At 36.1% G+C, this 18406-nt stretch overlaps 1 long non-coding RNA gene across 1 annotated transcript; it reads left to right on the plus strand.

The window, feature by feature from the left end:
• The first annotated feature begins 7574 nt into the window (after nt 1-7574).
• Nucleotides 7575-10066, plus strand: LOC132631130 (uncharacterized). Its single transcript, XR_009578815.1, has 3 exons — nt 7575-7744; nt 8514-8564; nt 9875-10066. It is a non-coding gene; the product is annotated as an uncharacterized LOC132631130 (long non-coding RNA).
• Nucleotides 10067-18406: the final 8340 nt, after the last annotated feature.

The raw sequence follows: 18406 nt of genomic DNA on the forward strand, positions 1-18406 counted from the left end.
TATTCTTTTAAATCCCCAATTTCAAGAAACCCAAGACTTAACCCATTTGCAAAAATAGAGGAAGAATAGGATTTGGGGTTGGTTAATTAACCTAGAATAGGAACCTAAGAGTTCCTTAAAAAATGTCATGATTCTAAGTAATGAAAACCCATTTTACCTCCCTAGGGTATTGCAAGTTAGGGAAATCACAATTTTTATTAATCCCTATAATCCAAACTTAGTAAATGAAGGAAGAAATAAAAAAAAGATGAAATAAATAAGGTCTAGATGTTACCTCTCCCAAGGTTCCTTGAGATTTGCTCTGGAAATGCCCCCAAATGGCGGCTTGATTTGAGAGTTGGGTGAAAAATGAGGTCAAATCCGAAAATGAACTTTAAATACTAGGTTTGCCCAGCGTCATCCGTTGTGGTGAATGTAGGGCTGCTGTAGCGAGCCACTGCTACGGCAAACAATCGACCGCGGGGGCGGGCTCAAGAAAGTTTGTCTCTTTCGCCGGAGGGATCCACCATAGCGGAAGCTTTTAGTCATGAGCAGCCCGCTATAGCAAATAGCGATTCATTGGGGCGAACACGTTGCAGCGGTCCACCCCTCGTTGTGGCGAAGTACTGGGCCTTGTGGCCCTACTTGATTGTTAATTTCCTTTTAACTCGACTACGAGTTAACTTAAACAGAAACATCTCCCGCATAAAATTAATCGGCACTACTGATCAAGAAGGTTTTAGGATAAAAATTAAGAATAGCTTGGTAACTGCCAAATAGATCGTTATAGCTGGCCTATGAGAACGTCAACCTACGCCTAATTTCATGCTAATGGAGTAGTTTTTTTCGATTTTGTTTGGAGAGTGTGGGGAGTGGGGCGAATGAGTATTTATCAAACAGGTAATAAAAAAGTCTATGGATGCAACACTAAATTAGTAGATGCAAAGTAATGCACTCACAAGGCTTCGCAAATTCAAACCCATTGTCATACGTGTAATAGAAAGAAGCAATGAGCTCTCTTCCCTGTTTGTTTGTTATGCTATCGCTATTCCACTATAAAAAAAGGTAATTTGCAGAGGTTGAAAGTTGCAATTCGTGGAGGTTCTGGTCTCTGCTAGTTGCTAGAAGAGGCTGTGAATTACAACTTTTAACCTCCAAAAATTACTCATTTTTTTGTAGTATTCGCTATATTTATCATAGTTTGCAAAACCTTCTTTAACCTTAGACAAGTTGCAATAAGTTGCAATATTCGACTCGGCTCGTTGGTATAAAAAATTACAATTGATTTTTTGAAACTATAAAAAATTCTAGTTTAGTGGGGCTTCTAGAAAGTTATGGAGTACTATCTTTGATATTTGAAATGACTATATATTTTAGAATATTAAATATTTGTAGAAGATGATAGAATTGTCTAGAACAATCCATAGACAAGTATAAATAGGTGGTCGTGTAACAACCCATTAGGCCGTTTTGGTAGACTTCTTGTTTTTGCCTATTGCCCCTGTTATACCCCCTTTTAATCGGGTTGAAGCGGAGTACAACATATTGGTGATTCCTCTTTGTTTGTTTTAAGGAGTCGCCACCTAATTAATTTAACGGTGAATTAGGACACCTAGATATTAACTAAGGTAAATCTAGCTAAACCTCCGTTAATAGTCTGCTTAATCAGTATGATTCTGGGTAAGGGTTCTATATTATCCTAAAGGGAAGGGGTTAGGCATCCTTTAGAATCCGTTAACTACGGTTGTCCGGCCAAACTTAGGTTAATTAATTAAGATGAAAATTCATATAAAAAAAAGGGACTTTGGATGTCATTTTAAATAAAACTCATAAATATAACTAAGGCTTTAAATCAAATGCAATTTAACAATAAAACTTATAAAAAGATGATTTGCATAAAAGAGGATTTTAGATGCCATTTAAACAAGGCTTAAAATGTTGCTAAGACTTTATATGAAATATAATAAATGCATTTTAAGATAAAACTTGTAGGAAATATAACAATTTTTTGCCTGTAAATAATAGCTTTCAAGAAAGAGATTTAGCAATTTTGAACTTTCTGTGAATGTAGCAATGTAGAAAATCTAAGCTTATAAATAGAATTCAAAGGGAAGTGAATTTGCTTATTAATTATGCTTAGTTAAAAATATGCATGATTGATTCAAACTTGAAGAGTTATCTATAAAATATAGTTGAATTTATACTTGCATATTAGTGACGTTTTTGAAACATCTATAATGAAAACATGATTCCCTTTACTTAAAATATATAGTCATGCCATTTTGCAAATTAATTATCCCAAATAAAATGAAGCATGAAAAGAATAGTATTAACTTATGAAATTAATTGTTAGTATTCCTTAAACTAACTACCCATCACTAAAACTAACCTCCTAATTTATTAGGATTTATCTAAACTAAGAAAACAAAACAAACAAAGAGTTAGTTGCATAATACAAATTAAATGCATAAATAAATAAAGGGGGAAATAATTCAGATGGATTCAGCCCATTTTTTGTAAGAAAGGGGCTGCTGCAGTCGGACATGGGCTCAGCCCATTTTGAGGGATGACTGATCTGCTACTGTTGGGCCTTGAACACGTAGAAGATTCTGTTGGGCTTTTAGCCCAACACCGAATATGGACGAAGAACGAGTCACTCGGACTCGTATGTGGTGATCATGCAAAAATGAAAAGAAAAGGATTAGCATGTAATCAACGGAGGCTAAACATATATATATATATATATATATATATATATATATATATATATATATATATATATATATATATATATATATATATATTGTAAGTTCTCAAAAAACAAACCAATATTTGCAACATATTATTTCTTGCACAAATACATATTTTACTGATATGACGGCATGATAGTGAATGATACTTGAAAATTTAATATCTAACTCAATAGCAATTTCGCTGGCTTCAGTTTTCTAAACTGAGGAAAATATGGGCCTTATGTATTCTGCCAATCTTAGTCGTATACATGATATTCCTAAGATATGTACACCTGGATGCATATATCACATGTATATCAAGTGTATGCCCCTTGCCTTAATAAAATTGAAATGCTTATAAGTATATTGAGGATATTCCCAAACAATCACCATACAACAGCCAATGCGAAACACAGAATCAACTCATGTTCTGAAATATTTCAACTAGCTATGCCGATATGCACGAGATTCCTTGTCGGATCTCACTCTCAAGTTCATAAGTAGCAATTTCAAACATGTTATTCATAAGATGAGAAGTTATTCCATTTTTTGACATATGAGTGGGATGAGGACTGTTTTCCAGATTTTTGTTTTATCTTGAGCAAAACAACCAAAAGCTAAAAATGTACACTTAAGTACACCCAGAAAAGAAGATATCAAACTATGGAAAACAGGTTTGAGATTTCTGCATGTGTTTGAATGCATAAAGAGACGACCAAACAACCCCCAAGCAGGTTCTCAACAAAAGGAAAAAAAAGAGAACTGAAACCCGTTCACAATTCACAGAAAAAAGGGTTTACATCACCCTTAGATATTCGAACAAGCATTCAAACAGCAAGTCATTTTAAAAGGAAAAAAAAAAAGAATATGCAAGCATATACAATTACGTGAAGGCACATACTAGCAATCGAAGTTCATGCATATTGAGTACATGTTGGTGATTTGAGGATGGCATGCTGGGGACAGGCATGAGGGATGAGCTTATGCTAGTGCCAAACATTATGTAGAACTCTTATATTTGAGCAAGGTAAACAAAACTTTCTCAATCTTGTTAGAGAGCAACAAACATAGAAATTCTGAATCGAGGCTCAATCCTAGCAGTCATCTGATTTCGCATAACTTAATGTTATCACTGGAACTGGAGATATGCTTTCTACACTTAAGGGGGGGGGCAAAAAGGAAAGATGTGCAAATGGGCATAAGTGGTCAGAAGGGCCTACAAGACATGCTCAAACAAACACATATGTAAACTAAACAACTATGCCCAGTACCAATGCATTACAGACTACCATATATTCCAACGTGAGTTCACTAGCACCCTCTTAACAATTTAGGATCACTTTGGGGTTAAGCTTTTATCTAAGCATCTCTTCAAATTGGTATAAGAAAAACAAGCAAGGAATATCTATTAAAGGATTAAGACACATGATTCAGCACAAAACAACTCAAAACAGTTTCTACATCAAACTTAAATGAATACCAATATCAGGCAGTCATGCTAGAGTTTCAGCCTCACTTCAAATTAATTTACATGCGAAGACACCACATCTATCCTGGCAACAGAACAACAGCAAACAATAGCAAAACCAGGCTTTAAGCGAACGATAGGCAGGAACTAGACCAACATGTACCTCGCAGCCAGACTACGAAAAAAAACATCTGAATCTTGCTATACAATAGCCAATCGATCAACCATAACAAGAACATCACACAAATCATGATGAACTAAAGCAAAACCAATATATGAATGTTTAATACAGGCAGACTAGAGCCAACATAATTTCTGAGGCGTATTTGACTGAACCAGCTAAGAAAAGAACTAGATCATGCTTAATATCTCAGGGCATAATAACACATAAGACATATTTGACTGCATAAAACTAAACTAAGCTAATATATAGGATTCGATAAATTAAGCTGGGACTAACATATAAACAGGCTTAACTACTAAACTAAACTAACACAGGAAATCATGTTTTTGCTAACTAAGCTGGCACATAAACATATATGCATACAGGTAACTAAAAAAAAAAGGAAAATAGGAAATGAATAGACAAGGGGGTTGCTACCTTTTGCGAGTGCAGCGAAATGGGTGCGGGTCTTCGATTCGCACTCGAAACACTTCAAATTCGAGGTTGCGAAACTCGGATTCGCAACAAACACAGAACAGACGAAAAATCCTTTTAGTATTTTTTGTTCGATATTTTTTGCGATATTGTGACAACTAAACAAAATATTTCACAGGGGATTTCTGGAACTGAAAGAAAATCGGCTCTTTTTGAATTTTTTCTGAATCCAAAAAAAAATCCCCCCCCCCCCCTTAATTCGAATTTTTTCTCCCTCATTTATAGATCTACCATTTATTTTTGTGTTGAATAAAGGGAAAGGGAGCGGGGAACAACAGAAGGTGGAGATGTAGTGGTGTCAGAGCAGGCGGAGGTGGAGAGGGAATAGACGCGTGGGGGACAGGCTATGGTGGAGATGTCAGACGCGAGTGGGGGTAACGTGGTGTCAGAGGATGGTGCGGGTAACGATGGTGAAAATGGAGGTATGGGTGTGGGTGATGAAGCAGTGGGGTGAGGGAGATAGTGGAGGTGCGTGTAGCGTGGGAAGAGTCGACGACGAAAGAGGGGAAATGAGGAGGCGCGGCGGTGGCGATGGGGTTGGAGGCGGTGATGGGAGGAGGAAGAAGGAAAGAGAAGAGGCGGAAAGGAGGCGGCGGACGAAGATGTGGTGGCGATGAAGAAGAGGAAAGGGGAAGAGGGAGGCGGAGAAGAGGCGGTGAAAGGGAATAAGGGAAACCCTTTTCCCTTATTTTGAACGAAAATGGATCGGGCCTGGTCCATTTGTGGACTGGGTCAATTTTTAGACCGGGTATTAAAAGAATAGGTTAATAAATTAAAATACGGATTATTCCAAAAATTGAGATAAGGGATATGGACTAGTCCAAAAAATATCAGGAGTCAATCGGGCTTTGATTTGGAGTCCGGTAAGTCAAAATGCGGACCGAGTGCAAGAAATAGTTCGTCTTCGAAACTTGAATAAAAGACCCATTTTGATTAACGATGTACTAAGGGTGCCGGAATATCACCTGGTACGAAAAATGTGCAATTGTAAAAGACCCGGATAATGAATTATATGCTGTTGCAATGACCGTGCAATAATATTTTAACAATAAATAAACGCTATCATTTTAAATGTGCGAAATAAGTGTGATGTGTGTGCGGAAGTTGATAAAATGCCGAGAAATGCCAGTTTCAATAATACTAAATAACCGTAACGAATGACTAGCGGTAATAATACTGCTGATAATAATAATACTAATAATTAACAACAATGATAATGATAAATGATGACGGTAATACTGATAATGCTGATGATAACGGTGATAAACAATAATAATAGATATAATAATAATAGTAGATAACAAATATTGACAGCTAATAACAAAAATAACAATAGGAATAATGATAATAATTAATAATAATAATACTAACAATAATAATAATAATAATAATAATAATAAAAATAATAATAATAATAATAATAATAACAATAACTATGACGATAACGATAATAAATAACAATTGTTGATAAAATCAATGATAATAATTAATAAAAAAATGACAATGGTAATGATGAATAATAATTAATAACAAAAAATAACGCTGATAATAGTGATTAGTAATTAACAATAATAATAATAATAATAATGATAATGGAAATAACAAGAATAATAATTAATGACAATTAGTAATAATGGTAATTTAAGAATAATAATAATAGTCGTTAATAATAATAATAATAATAATAATAATAGTTGTAACAGAATAATGAAACGCCGTCATTGATAGGGACTAACAACTATAGTAAACATAATATATATTATTATTTATTTATTTTTTTATTATTTTTTTTATTTTTTTTATTTTTTTTTAAATATTAGAAGCGCAAATATGTATTTCGGAGGAGAGGCGGGACAAAATTGGGTGTCAACAGCCCCTATAGACATCCCCCTCCCCAACCCCCCAACCCTTTTTTCTTGTTTTGGATTGCTGTGTAGTGGGCGTGGTTGGCGAAATTCCCCAGGTGGTTGAAATTTCTTAAGTTGGAAAAATTTGCTAAGTTGAATAATCTTTAAGTGTCAGGTTTACTTTAGGCTTCATCGGGGTATCTATGTCATTTTGGAAATTTTGTCGGTTCTATTAGCTATGGAACGTCAAATATAGGCTTGTTGTGTATCTGGATCAGATCCCGAGGGACTCGGGGGCATTTTGGTCATTTCGTTGGAAAGTTGGTTGTTATATTCTGCATTTTCGAACGTCGAATTAACTGTAAGGTGGGGTGGGGCCCACACGCCAAGATTTTTTTTTTGGGACATGTGTAAAGTTATATGAATCGTATATGTAAATTTAAACACAACTCGTGAAGGGCCCTGGGGCCAAATCAAAGTGGAAGCCCTCCAAACGAACATTTTTAAGAAAACGTTTTCGGATGACCTGACTTGGAGGGGCAAAAACGGCATTATAAGTCTGGAATTTGGGAAAATACCCAGATATAAAAGTTGTAGATAATTGAAATAGCTTTCCAACGGTAGGTCGTGGACTCCCAGGAGACGTCAGTACAAGGAGATATGGATGTTTTAAGGTCGAAAGGTCAGTGGGCTAGGCCCAACTCGTGACCAACCGGGTTGGCCCAAAAAAAAATCTTACAAATTAGAGGCCCAATTGGGGTGGCCGGCCAACTAAAGGCCCAAGCCCATAAATTGGTCATGTGATTTATCATGTGATCAAGAATTATAATAAAAGGGGCCAAGTGTTCATTTTCTAGAAAATTCATGAAACAAGAAGAAAACTTGAGAGCTCAAGCCTAAGAGGCCTCTCGGCCAAACCAAGAACAAAAAAAAATTTTAGCCTTCAATCCAAAAATCTTGTTCTTCTTGAATTAGTAACAAGTTCAAGACGCTCTTCAACGTGGTATAACTAGTTTGGCGGAAGAACCACGTTTGCGGAAAGTTGGAATTTGAAGGAAAGGTATGAATTCTATGTTTCATGTTATGGAATAAGTATATATGTTATAATGATTAGAATTAGATGAGAATTATGGAAGTATGATGTGTGTGTGCATAGTTTGTGTGTGTGTAAATGGTGTGTTTGGCCGTGAGCTATGTGGGTGTGGGGGAGAAATGAATTCAAGTTTATTTGGTTTGTTAGTTGTGTCGTTGTGACCTTTGTGTCGCAAATAAAGGCTTCATGACTTGAATTGGTGTTGGAATTTCTTGTATGAAATTATGAGAAATTATGTGAATTTTATATGATTTTTTATATAAGTGTGGAAGTAAGATCCTAAATGTGAATTACGATTGTTGGTAACGAATTTGGAAAGAAACAATGTGATTTGGAAGTTTCGTTGCAATTGGTAGGAACTTTGGGTAGAATATGGAATTGGGGGGAATACTTGAATTCATGAATATTGTTTGGAAGGCTATTGGAATGCATTTGAACAATCTTGAATTAGTTAGTGGATATGGAAAATGTGGATACTAGTTTGACAATGTGAAGTTTGAATGAAAGTTATTAAACTATGCGGAAAGAAGATTATTTATGTAGAACGCATTTTGATTACTTATGGATGATGTTGGTATTGTTGTTTGGTTGGTTGTTGATGTTTGGAGCCGAGTCAATCTCGGGGATGTGGTATGTATAGGGGAGATGCTGCCCAAATTTTTGTAAAAAAAGTATGAGTTAAAGTTCAAGTTCTAAAGGCTTGAAATTGCTAATTGGTAAACTTGACCATTTCTAGATTTTGGACGAAATTGAAGTCGACGCCAAGCGAGCGTAAGGCGCTATCGAGGTATGTGAAGCATTTCCCTTTGTTCCTAGGCATGTTCTGGATGTGATAGGCTCGGCCGCGAGCCTTAAGTACGACTCCGTTCCCCGGAATTCGAGACGGAAAACCGCTCCAATTCCTTCAATTCAATTGAATCTATTTTCTTACAAATTGCCTTTAAAGTGAGTTTTTGTACAAAATTTCCCTAAACGGAGTCGGAACACTTCCAAACGATTATGGATGACCTCATAAGGTCTATTATCAATAATTTACATATGTTGCCTCGGGTTGGTCCGAGGCGGGCCCGCAAGGCCCGATATCTTCTGTAATACTTTAAATACTTCCGTTTTGTCCGATTTTCTCAGAAACCATCTGAACTATTATTTTGATCATGATACAACTATTTTTATGAAATTCTTACAAAATGATTTCTGAACATCTGAGAATCTGATTCTGATAATAATCTGTCGTGCCTTCCCAAGTAGGATATAGGCGCGTACTATGCATACTATCCGTATACTCTGATTTTGACTCGCCGTTTGGCACCCTTCAGTCTGATTGAGTCTGTATGTGAGTCTGTATGTATGTGGTTTCTCATGGATCTGTTTGTGGCTGTCTCAATGCATCCCTTCACTGCGTCCCGGGCCAGGTTCTGTTATCGTGCATATTCCTCTGCATTGTTCACCGCGTCCCTCGGTGTGCGGGCCGGGATCTGTTATATCTGTATGATTATGATATATTGATCTGTGTATGGGGATGGCGGCCAGGATGGCATCTGATATGATATGATCTGATCTGATTCTGTCTGTCCACCGCGTCCCGTACTAAGAGGGCCGGGTTCTGTTTACCGCGCCCCCAGACAGGGCCGGGATCTGTAAGTCTGTATGCATGTGCCATCAGTGTTTATATAAGCACGTGCCTCCGTATGATTCTGTATGATTTAGTATGACTCTGCATGCATAATTCTGTCTGGTATACTTCTGTCTGTCCGCCTGAATTTCGACTATGTCTGTATGTCCGTATGGATTCTGGTTCTGTACATCTGTATGGGTTCCGATTCTGTACGTCTGTATGAATACTGATTCTACTCATCTGTCCGGATTATGATTCTGTCTGTCGTCTGAACCATGATTCTGTTTATCCGTATGGACCACGATTCTGTATGTCGGTCTGCATCATGACTCTGTCCGTCTGTCTGATGTATGGTTCTGTCCGTTATATTTCTGTGACTCCGGTTCGGACTATGATTGTATCTGTTATGTTTCTGCTTTACATACTCGGTACATTTTTCGTACTGACCCCCGTTCTTCGGGGGCTGCGCTACATGCCCGCAGGTACAGACGCACCAGGTGATACGCCGCCAGCGTAGGGTTCTGATTCAGCTGTTTTGAAGAGCTCCTTTGATCCGGAGCATACACTTTTGGTATATATCTTCTGTTTTCCGTATGTTCTGCATGTATGGAAATTTTGGGTACGACGGGGCCCTGTCCCGTCATATGATTCTGTATGTCTGTAGAGGCCTGTAGATAGATGTGTGGGTTACGGGTTTCGTCTGTATGTTAGCCTTATCGGCTTATCTGTAAAAGTCTGCATGTTCAGGTATATATATATATATATATGCTTGCGCGCGTGCCGTATCTGTATCGGCCTACTTCTGTAATATCCGTTTGAAAAAAAATCTGTACGATGCGAAATTCGGTCAGGTAGGTATGTACGGGTACCCAGCTAGGGTGCCAGTCGCGGCCCACGGGGTTGGGTCGTGACATTGGTTTTTGGCCGTTTGGAGTTGACTTGGTCAACGATATCCCTTTTGGGAATTTTGAGTGCACGAGTGAGTTCGTAGCATGTTTTTACATATGTCTGCATATTCGGTTTGTATCAGGAAGGTTTCGGGATAGTCTTGGGATTTTGGGTTGTGAGAGTCAAAACAAGATTTTTTGCTGGTTCTGGTATATTTATTTCAGTGAATGGAGTCCCGCCCCTGCGGAATCACCCCAACTAGAGGGGGGCCCACTGGAGCGAGTTTAGGGTAACCTAGCCTGGTTCCGCTTCTACGAAAACTTTTTCGCAGGAGCGACGTCGCGGCTCCGAGGGAAGTTTCGCTGCAGCGGAAGCCTGAGATATTTTATGAGTTCCGCTTCAACAAGGTTTCTTCAACCGAAGCTAGTCCGTGAGTGCGAAAGTGAGTGCACAAGAGCGAGAAATCCCTGGACAGAATGTCTTATTATAGTGTCTTTCATCCTTAGACATTTCATTCTAAACCCTTAAGTCTTGAGAGCAATTTTGAAGGAGATTGAGGATATTTCAAGGATAAACCTTTGGGTAAGTCTTCTAAACTTGGTTTTTGATTATTCCCATAATTTAGATTCATAATCCACGCTTAGAATGCATGAATTAAAGAGGAAATTAAGCGGTTTTGGAACCTAACCTAAGAATTGGGGTTTTGGTAATTGAGCAAGAAATTGGGATTATTAATGGATGTTTTTTGGTTTATTAGTTATATTAAGTATGAGTAACATGATTCTAGGTTCAATTTACTGTTTTGCCCTTTTGGGTCCGGAATCCTAATTTTAGGGTTTAATTTGGGATTTGGATTTATATATCAATATGGGTGTTAATGGGTTCTTATTCTAAAGTATAATCCATACTTGGCTATATTTGGATCATTCATAGATCATTCAGAATGGCAAGCAGGCTTTGTGATTCGAGATTCGGCATTCCAGGCAAATTGAGACCTTGCACTTTTTCTTGAACTTGTGGTTGGCTAAAATGAATCTAATAAGAGGGTTATGGGTTAATTAAGGGGGTTTCAATACTTGTGAGGTGAGGAGCATCAATATCGGATACCGGTCTTCATATTAGGAGTACTTGCGCACTTTCGATTGTATAGTTGGTATGAATGCCATGCTTTGGGCATTAGCTGGTAGATTAGTACGATCCTTTGGATCTGTGATTGGCGTCTGATGCCCGTACTTTATGTCTCTTATTATTTCCTATCTTATCTGATTTTGTGCATATCACTCATATATCCTCGTTGGAATGAAAAGAAGCTAAAAGGTAAAGCATTTATGATATAGAGAACCTAAGAGTGGATTCTATGCGTACGTATATGCTCTTGATTTGATATATGCTATATTCATACTTTATATGTATTTCAAGCACACTATTTGAGGATATGATTGCGATCCCGAGGGGATCTAGTTCCGAACGAGTGATGATGCTTTAGCGTGTTCCGTTGACAAATAGGTCTGGTCGACTAAGTGACAGGTTCAGTGATGATGCTTTAGCGTGTTCTGTTGACAAATGAGTCCAGTCGGCTAGGTGACAGATTCTTGAGACATGATATGTGGAAAATCGTGATCCGAGGGTGCTATCGTAGCGATCCGTGATCCGAGGACTTTCTGAAGCGGCGATATATGAGCCTCATGGGTCACGATTCGTTGGCATTCAAATGTGTGTATATCAAGATGTAGAGTAAAAGGCTTGCATTGCATTGCACAACATCCATTTATTCTTTATGCGGTTTTTGTTGTGAATATTCATATTGACTTGTTTTATCTTGATATCTACCAGTTATGTGAGTTTAACTATTCAAAATATAATTATCCTATATTTCGGACTAATAGCATACTAGTGTGGTTATGGTATTGAACCAACCCTCGTCTTCGTTTTGGACTGGGTCGGTCGACGATGCTGCTGAGTACCCGTTGATTATTGTACTCACGCTACACTTGCTGAACCTTTTTGTGTATAGACTCAGTCCCTAGTATTAGTGGAGCGCGAGACTACCAGGCTGCCCGTTAGGAGGCCTTGTTGAAAGATCGAGGTGAACACTATGGTTCTGGACAGCTCCAGATTCTCTTCATTTACTTATTTTCTGTCTTTCTTCATTCCAGACAGTTTTTATTGATATATTTCAGACTATTTTTACTCTTAGTAGTCCTTGTATATGTGTGACATTAGATTTTTTGGGGTTAAGCGTAATAACTTTTAAGTATTTTATCTAAGATTGTTTAAGACTTGAAATTGGCTTGTATGACTTATTTTCGTTTTAAGTTTTCCACTTAATAAGGGTATATTAATAGCTTGTGCTGGCTTACTAGCACGGTGGGGCTAGTGTCATAACGACCTAAGATTTTGGATCGTAACAAGTGGCCTGAGGCATTTGTAACGCGAATTCAAGAAAGTCTTTCTTCTAAAACCAAGTTTTTCTATCATAAATCTTCCTTCTCCTTTCAAAGCTTCTTCTAATTCTTTAGTTTATCCTCAAACCTTAATTATCGATTTTGGGCGAAGATCTCTCTAATTATTTTGTCTTCTGCCATTACACGTGGTATCAAAGCCATTGCCATAAGTTGGCTTCTGGATATTTTTGTTTCAAGAACGGGTAGTGGTATAGTGGTCGTGCTAATGGTCTAGGGATGAAATTATTAAACCGATCCAACTACAAAGTGTGGAAGACCTGTATGGGATTCTACCTTGTTGAAGAGGATTTGTGGGAAGTTGTCAATTGGAGTAACACAAGCTCTCCTGCCGACGGACCGAGAATAACAACACATGCAAGAAGTAAAAGCAGATTAATGCCAAGACGGAATACATCCCAAAGAGGTTCATCTCCCACAAATTACTTGATCATATTATAAGGTGTAAATCAGCTCATGAAATACGGAGAACCCTCGATTGGTTGTTCAACAAGAAAGATAAAGATCGATTACATATATTGGAGAATGATTTCGCTAATATCACTCAAGGTAGTCTTTCTATAGCCGAGTATTTTTTCAATATTAAAAAGTAATGTTCCGAAGTCAGCTTCCACGTGCCTAGGACATTTGTAAATATGGGCCAGATGGCTTATGTTGAACTTGGGTTTTTCTCTTAGTTGAAATGCAATTGTTCTTTATTTCCTTGTGAGCTTCGAAAGTTCCGCCTTTTATGTGATTATCTGCTTGGTCTAGCACTTCAACTGAGCTCCGATCATTTCCACCAAATATTCCGTCAAGATTTAATTAGTAACTACTAATATAAATTACTTAATTGTATAATAACACTGAATCTGAGTAAACTTTTGTTAAGTAATAACTTTTGAATCTGAGTAAACTTTTGTTAAGCTTCAAGTTAGGATTATCATTAGTTAGAAGATTAGCTATCTCCAGGGAGTCATACTTGAAGTTCCTATGTTATCAGTGAAACAAAATGGCAGCGTGAGAATTAGCTAGAGAATTTTCAAATTATTTAGCTTCTAAAAGTTTATTTCCATTTCTAACACCTTTTCTTTCCTTATCCAAAGTATGATTGGACTGTCTCAACTTCTTGGGCCTTCCTTCCGGCCCATGTAAGACAGATAGCCATTTTTTGTACGGAATGACCTTCAAAGGCACTGGTCTTTAATTTTTTTCCCCTTAAATTTGAAATCTTTAATTTTTTTTCCTTCGACTAAAAACTCATAGGTTCTGGGTTGGAACCCGCATTCAGTCACATATTAAAAAAGAAAATCACAAGGCAGAGATTTGTAGCAAAATTAGACCTATTTCGATAAAATTAAGCCTATTCGAGCAAAGTTAGGCCTATTCAGGCAGAGGTTTGCCTTAATTGCCTTTGCCTGAATAGGCCTAGTTTTGCACGAATAGGCTTAATTTTGCTACAAATCTCTGCCTTTCGAAATTCTTTTTTATTTTTATATTTTAATGAACCGAAGTTCGAACTCAAAACCTCGATGTATTAGGCGAAGGCCAAAAATTAAAGATCAACAATCTAAGGAACAAAAATTAAAGACCAATGCCTTTGAAGGACAATCGCGCAAATGACCCACAAATAGCAGTAAAGTAGTTTTATCATAGCCCAATTAGTGAAACTACTAAAAACAGAACAGGCAATTTGCATGATTGTCCTTGTTCGGGGGTGGTCTTTAATTTTTCCCCTCAAATTGGTGGTCTTTAATTTTTATCCTTCACTACAAACCTCTTGATTCCGGGTTCGAACTGCTGCTCAGTCAAAAATTAAAAATTAAAAATTAAAAAAAAAAAAAAAAAAAAAAAAAACAAGGTATAGTTCGGATTCGCAAGGCAAACCTTCAGCAGAATTTTGCCTTATGCCTGAAGGAAAAACTCTACCTTAAGGTAGAGGTTTGCATTAAGATAATTTATTTATTTTTTTACTCAGTTGGAATTTTGCAAAACTCTACCTGAAGGCCTAACTTTTGCTCGAATAGGCCTAATTTTGTTACAAAACTCTGCCTTGATATTTTTTTTTACTGAACCGGAATTCGAACCCCAAACTTTATGGTATTAGCCGAACGACAAAAATTAAAGACTAGTGCCTTTGAAGGGCAATCCACACAAAAAAAAAAAATGATACAAAACACAAGACTTAAAGAAAGAAGAAATTGCGTGAATCGTCCTTCATATGAGCTGATCTTTAATGTTTTCCCTTCAAATGCTGTGGTCTTTAATTTTTGTCCTTTAGCAATTGAAATTATGTCTAGTACGGCATAAGTTCTTTAAGGATAAAAGATATGCTGGATATTATAATGTGAAAATATAAACTTATACTCTACGAAAAAGTTATTTGTTATGAGGTACAATAATTAAAGACCAACACAATAGGGACATAAATGCAAATGACCCGACTTAAAATGTGGAGATAATTAAGGCTGAAGTGAACATAGACTCAATTTTGAGATTACCCTTTAAACTAGAGATAATGGATCAAAAAACCCTATTGATAGCATCCACGGTAGCGTGCAGATATTAACGGTTGACGAGATTCAATGAAAAATCAAGAAAATCTTTATTGTGGAAGAAAAGCACAAAAATGAGCCCGAAAATTGTAGCGAAGAGTGAATTAAGTGCTACGTGTATTTCATGGTCCAAATTCAAATCCAACAGGAGAAAGATTGGGCCTACATAAAGCCCAATAGGAGCTCACTAAAAAGAGTTGAAAATTGGCCCAAATTGGGGGCTAAAAGTCACGCCCAACATGGAATTTCACGTCTTTTTGGTGCAAACTTTGCTACTTTTTCCTTATTTTATTAGGGAAGGAGTTTGCAAATTATTTTACATGTTTTCCTAGTTTAAAGTATTCTAGTTAAGTTTTAGTATTTATTTTTTTCATAAAAGTAGATTCGAAGCTCATACTATTTGGGATAATTTTTCCCTATATATAGGAGTGAATTTTGTTATTTTCATTAGACACCATTATTATTATTTGAGAGTTTTTCTTCTTTACACCTTTGTGTGTGATGACTATGAATTTATCTTACAATCCTACAAGAAACATTCTTTAGGAGTTAAGATTAATTCTTAACTTATAACTTTGGTTCTTATTCGTAAATTAAAGAAGGTAATTTGTCTTATACTAATTATTATTCTAATTTCTTCGAAATAGGGGTCTAGATCACCTTTTGATATAAGTTCTTGAATTGACTATATTAGTATAATAATTAAGTTTAATCCGCTAATTTTGAATACTTAAGATCAATTAGGGTCCTTATCACTTAATCTTGAAATTTGGAGATTTTATTATTGAACTTCGCATATCTTTAGATTCCGTCTTTAATCTTTGTATTTTCGCTTCCACATTATTTTCTTGCTTTAATTCAAGTAACCTGATTCTTATCACCTATAGTATCATATTTTTATTGATTTCGTATTTAAACTATCTTTTGTATCCGATACCCCTTGAATTATAACTTTCAAGTGTTAAAACTCCACTCGTCATATTAGCTATGCACGTATGTTCACTCTTCCAAAAAGCTTTTAAGAAAATGTGTGAAGCGGTACTAGACATGTTATTTTTTTCTTTCCATATTTCGTCTAGATATTAATTTTTAACATAAATCCTAACTAAATAAGTAAAACTAGAGGGGGAAAAAAAAAAACAGAAAAGGGTAGATAAGAAAAGGCAAAGAGAAAAATATAAAAGGGACATCATTCTTGTCCCATTTTATTGAGAGGTCCCTGATTTTAGAGAAATTGAAGCAAATCAACTCCATTTGGTTCGATTTCATCATGACTTTAGTCTGTAATCTTAGATTTTATCGTGTCTTTGGGTTACAGAAGAAAGGGAAGTTTTTTAAATGTAAACCCACGATTACATACCTAAGAAAATTCAGATGTAGAGAAAGTGAAGAGAATGAGGAAGATCCCCTCATTTATGGAAAGAAAAAAAACTAAAGAAAAAAAATAGAAATCTGATTTTCTGGCTTAATTATTCATTATAAAAGCCACGTAAATGGCTCTTTTTGCCCCTCATTTGCTTCTAAGGATGTTAATACATACTTTGTCATCTGTCAAGCCACGTGGTGGGTCGGTTAGCATTTGAAAGTTATCGGTTAGCATTTGAAAGTTATAATTCAGGAGAGTAACGTAAACAAAATCATTGTTTAAAAAGGCAGTGGCGTAAGGCGGGGCGTTTTACATATGCCTCGGTGAGACGTAAGCCCCATGGGTATTTAATTTTTTGTATTTCATAAAATAATATAATTATAATAAATATTTTTAAATAAGTAAAATTACATAAACAATAAAAGAAAAGTGTATATATATATATATATATAACCTTACAAGTATAAACAATACAATGAAATAAAAGCTATTATGAAATGCAAATCAACTCTAACATCTTAACTTTCAAACAATGAAAAAATCACAATTTGTTAAAACACTATTACTATCATTCTATTTATTGTATCTCCTATAAACAACTTTATCAGTATTATAATTGAAACGTAATTCCTTCATGAATAAAAATAAAATTACTTTCAAATAGAGAAATAATAAAATATGATAATTTTGATACATAGGACAAAAGACCAATGACAAGTGAAAATTCACAATTCGGTTATGTATTCTTAAAAGAAATATTAAGTGATATTCACCCTCACGATGTTCTCATATAGTAAATATGCAATACTACGACTTGTTATTTGAGTTATACCCAATCTTTTTATTTCGGTAAATGAAAAATTATTAAGTATCAATCATTTGTTAAAGAATTATGCGGGTCAACGGTTTTAATTAAAGAATTTGACATATAATTGTGTAAGAACTGTTAGGCGAGCCCCGAGCGTTGGGCGTTAGGCGTGTTTAGGGCGTACAATCGGGCGCTTAGGGCATAAGCCTCGCAGGAATTAAGCCCCGCACGTGAGCCTTGGGGCATTTTGCTAGTGCTCCACCCCGGGGCGAGCCCTTAGGCGAGTCCCAGAACTGCCTTTTAAAACACTGAACAAGACATAGTTTAAGTATGAAATTAATGAAAACGTGATAGTTAGGGGGGTTCTTATCCATTATCTCTGGTGCGTAAAGATTTGCAAGTCTATCTACTTCAAAATAGCTTAAGACATGTTGATGTCTAAGGTTTCATATGATTGAAGTTCAAACACATATGATTGAAGTTCAGAAATTTTATCTGAACTGCGTGAAGTTCAGGCAAATGTAACTTCATGCATTTTGCGTGAAATGTGTGAAGTTACGATCTGTCAAGCCTAATGTTAAACACCACATATTTAAAGTTATTTCAAAGTAGATAGACACGCAAATATTTTTTTTAATTAATAAAAATTAAAGAGCAATATCCGAATAAACTATCCTAAGATATTTCGGGTAACTAATCGCTTGACATCCAAATATAAACATTTAACGGGAGAATAACTTATTTAAGGAGTCCTACATTTGCATTTGGTTACTCAAGCACGACCAATGATAGAGATTAGCATCTTAGGAATTAGCATCTCTAATGTATCGTTAAACCTCTCTATAACGGTAATAGTTGTCCGAAAATTTCATGACTGCTTTAGTGAGGTGTTGTTATGTATATATATTGACATTTGATATTTTGATCTTATTTAGCTGTTATAACAAAAATACACA

The sequence above is a fragment of the Lycium barbarum genome, chromosome 1 (genome assembly GCF_019175385.1).
Source record: "Lycium barbarum isolate Lr01 chromosome 1, ASM1917538v2, whole genome shotgun sequence".
In the NCBI taxonomy this organism is placed as follows: Eukaryota; Viridiplantae; Streptophyta; class Magnoliopsida; order Solanales; family Solanaceae; genus Lycium; species Lycium barbarum.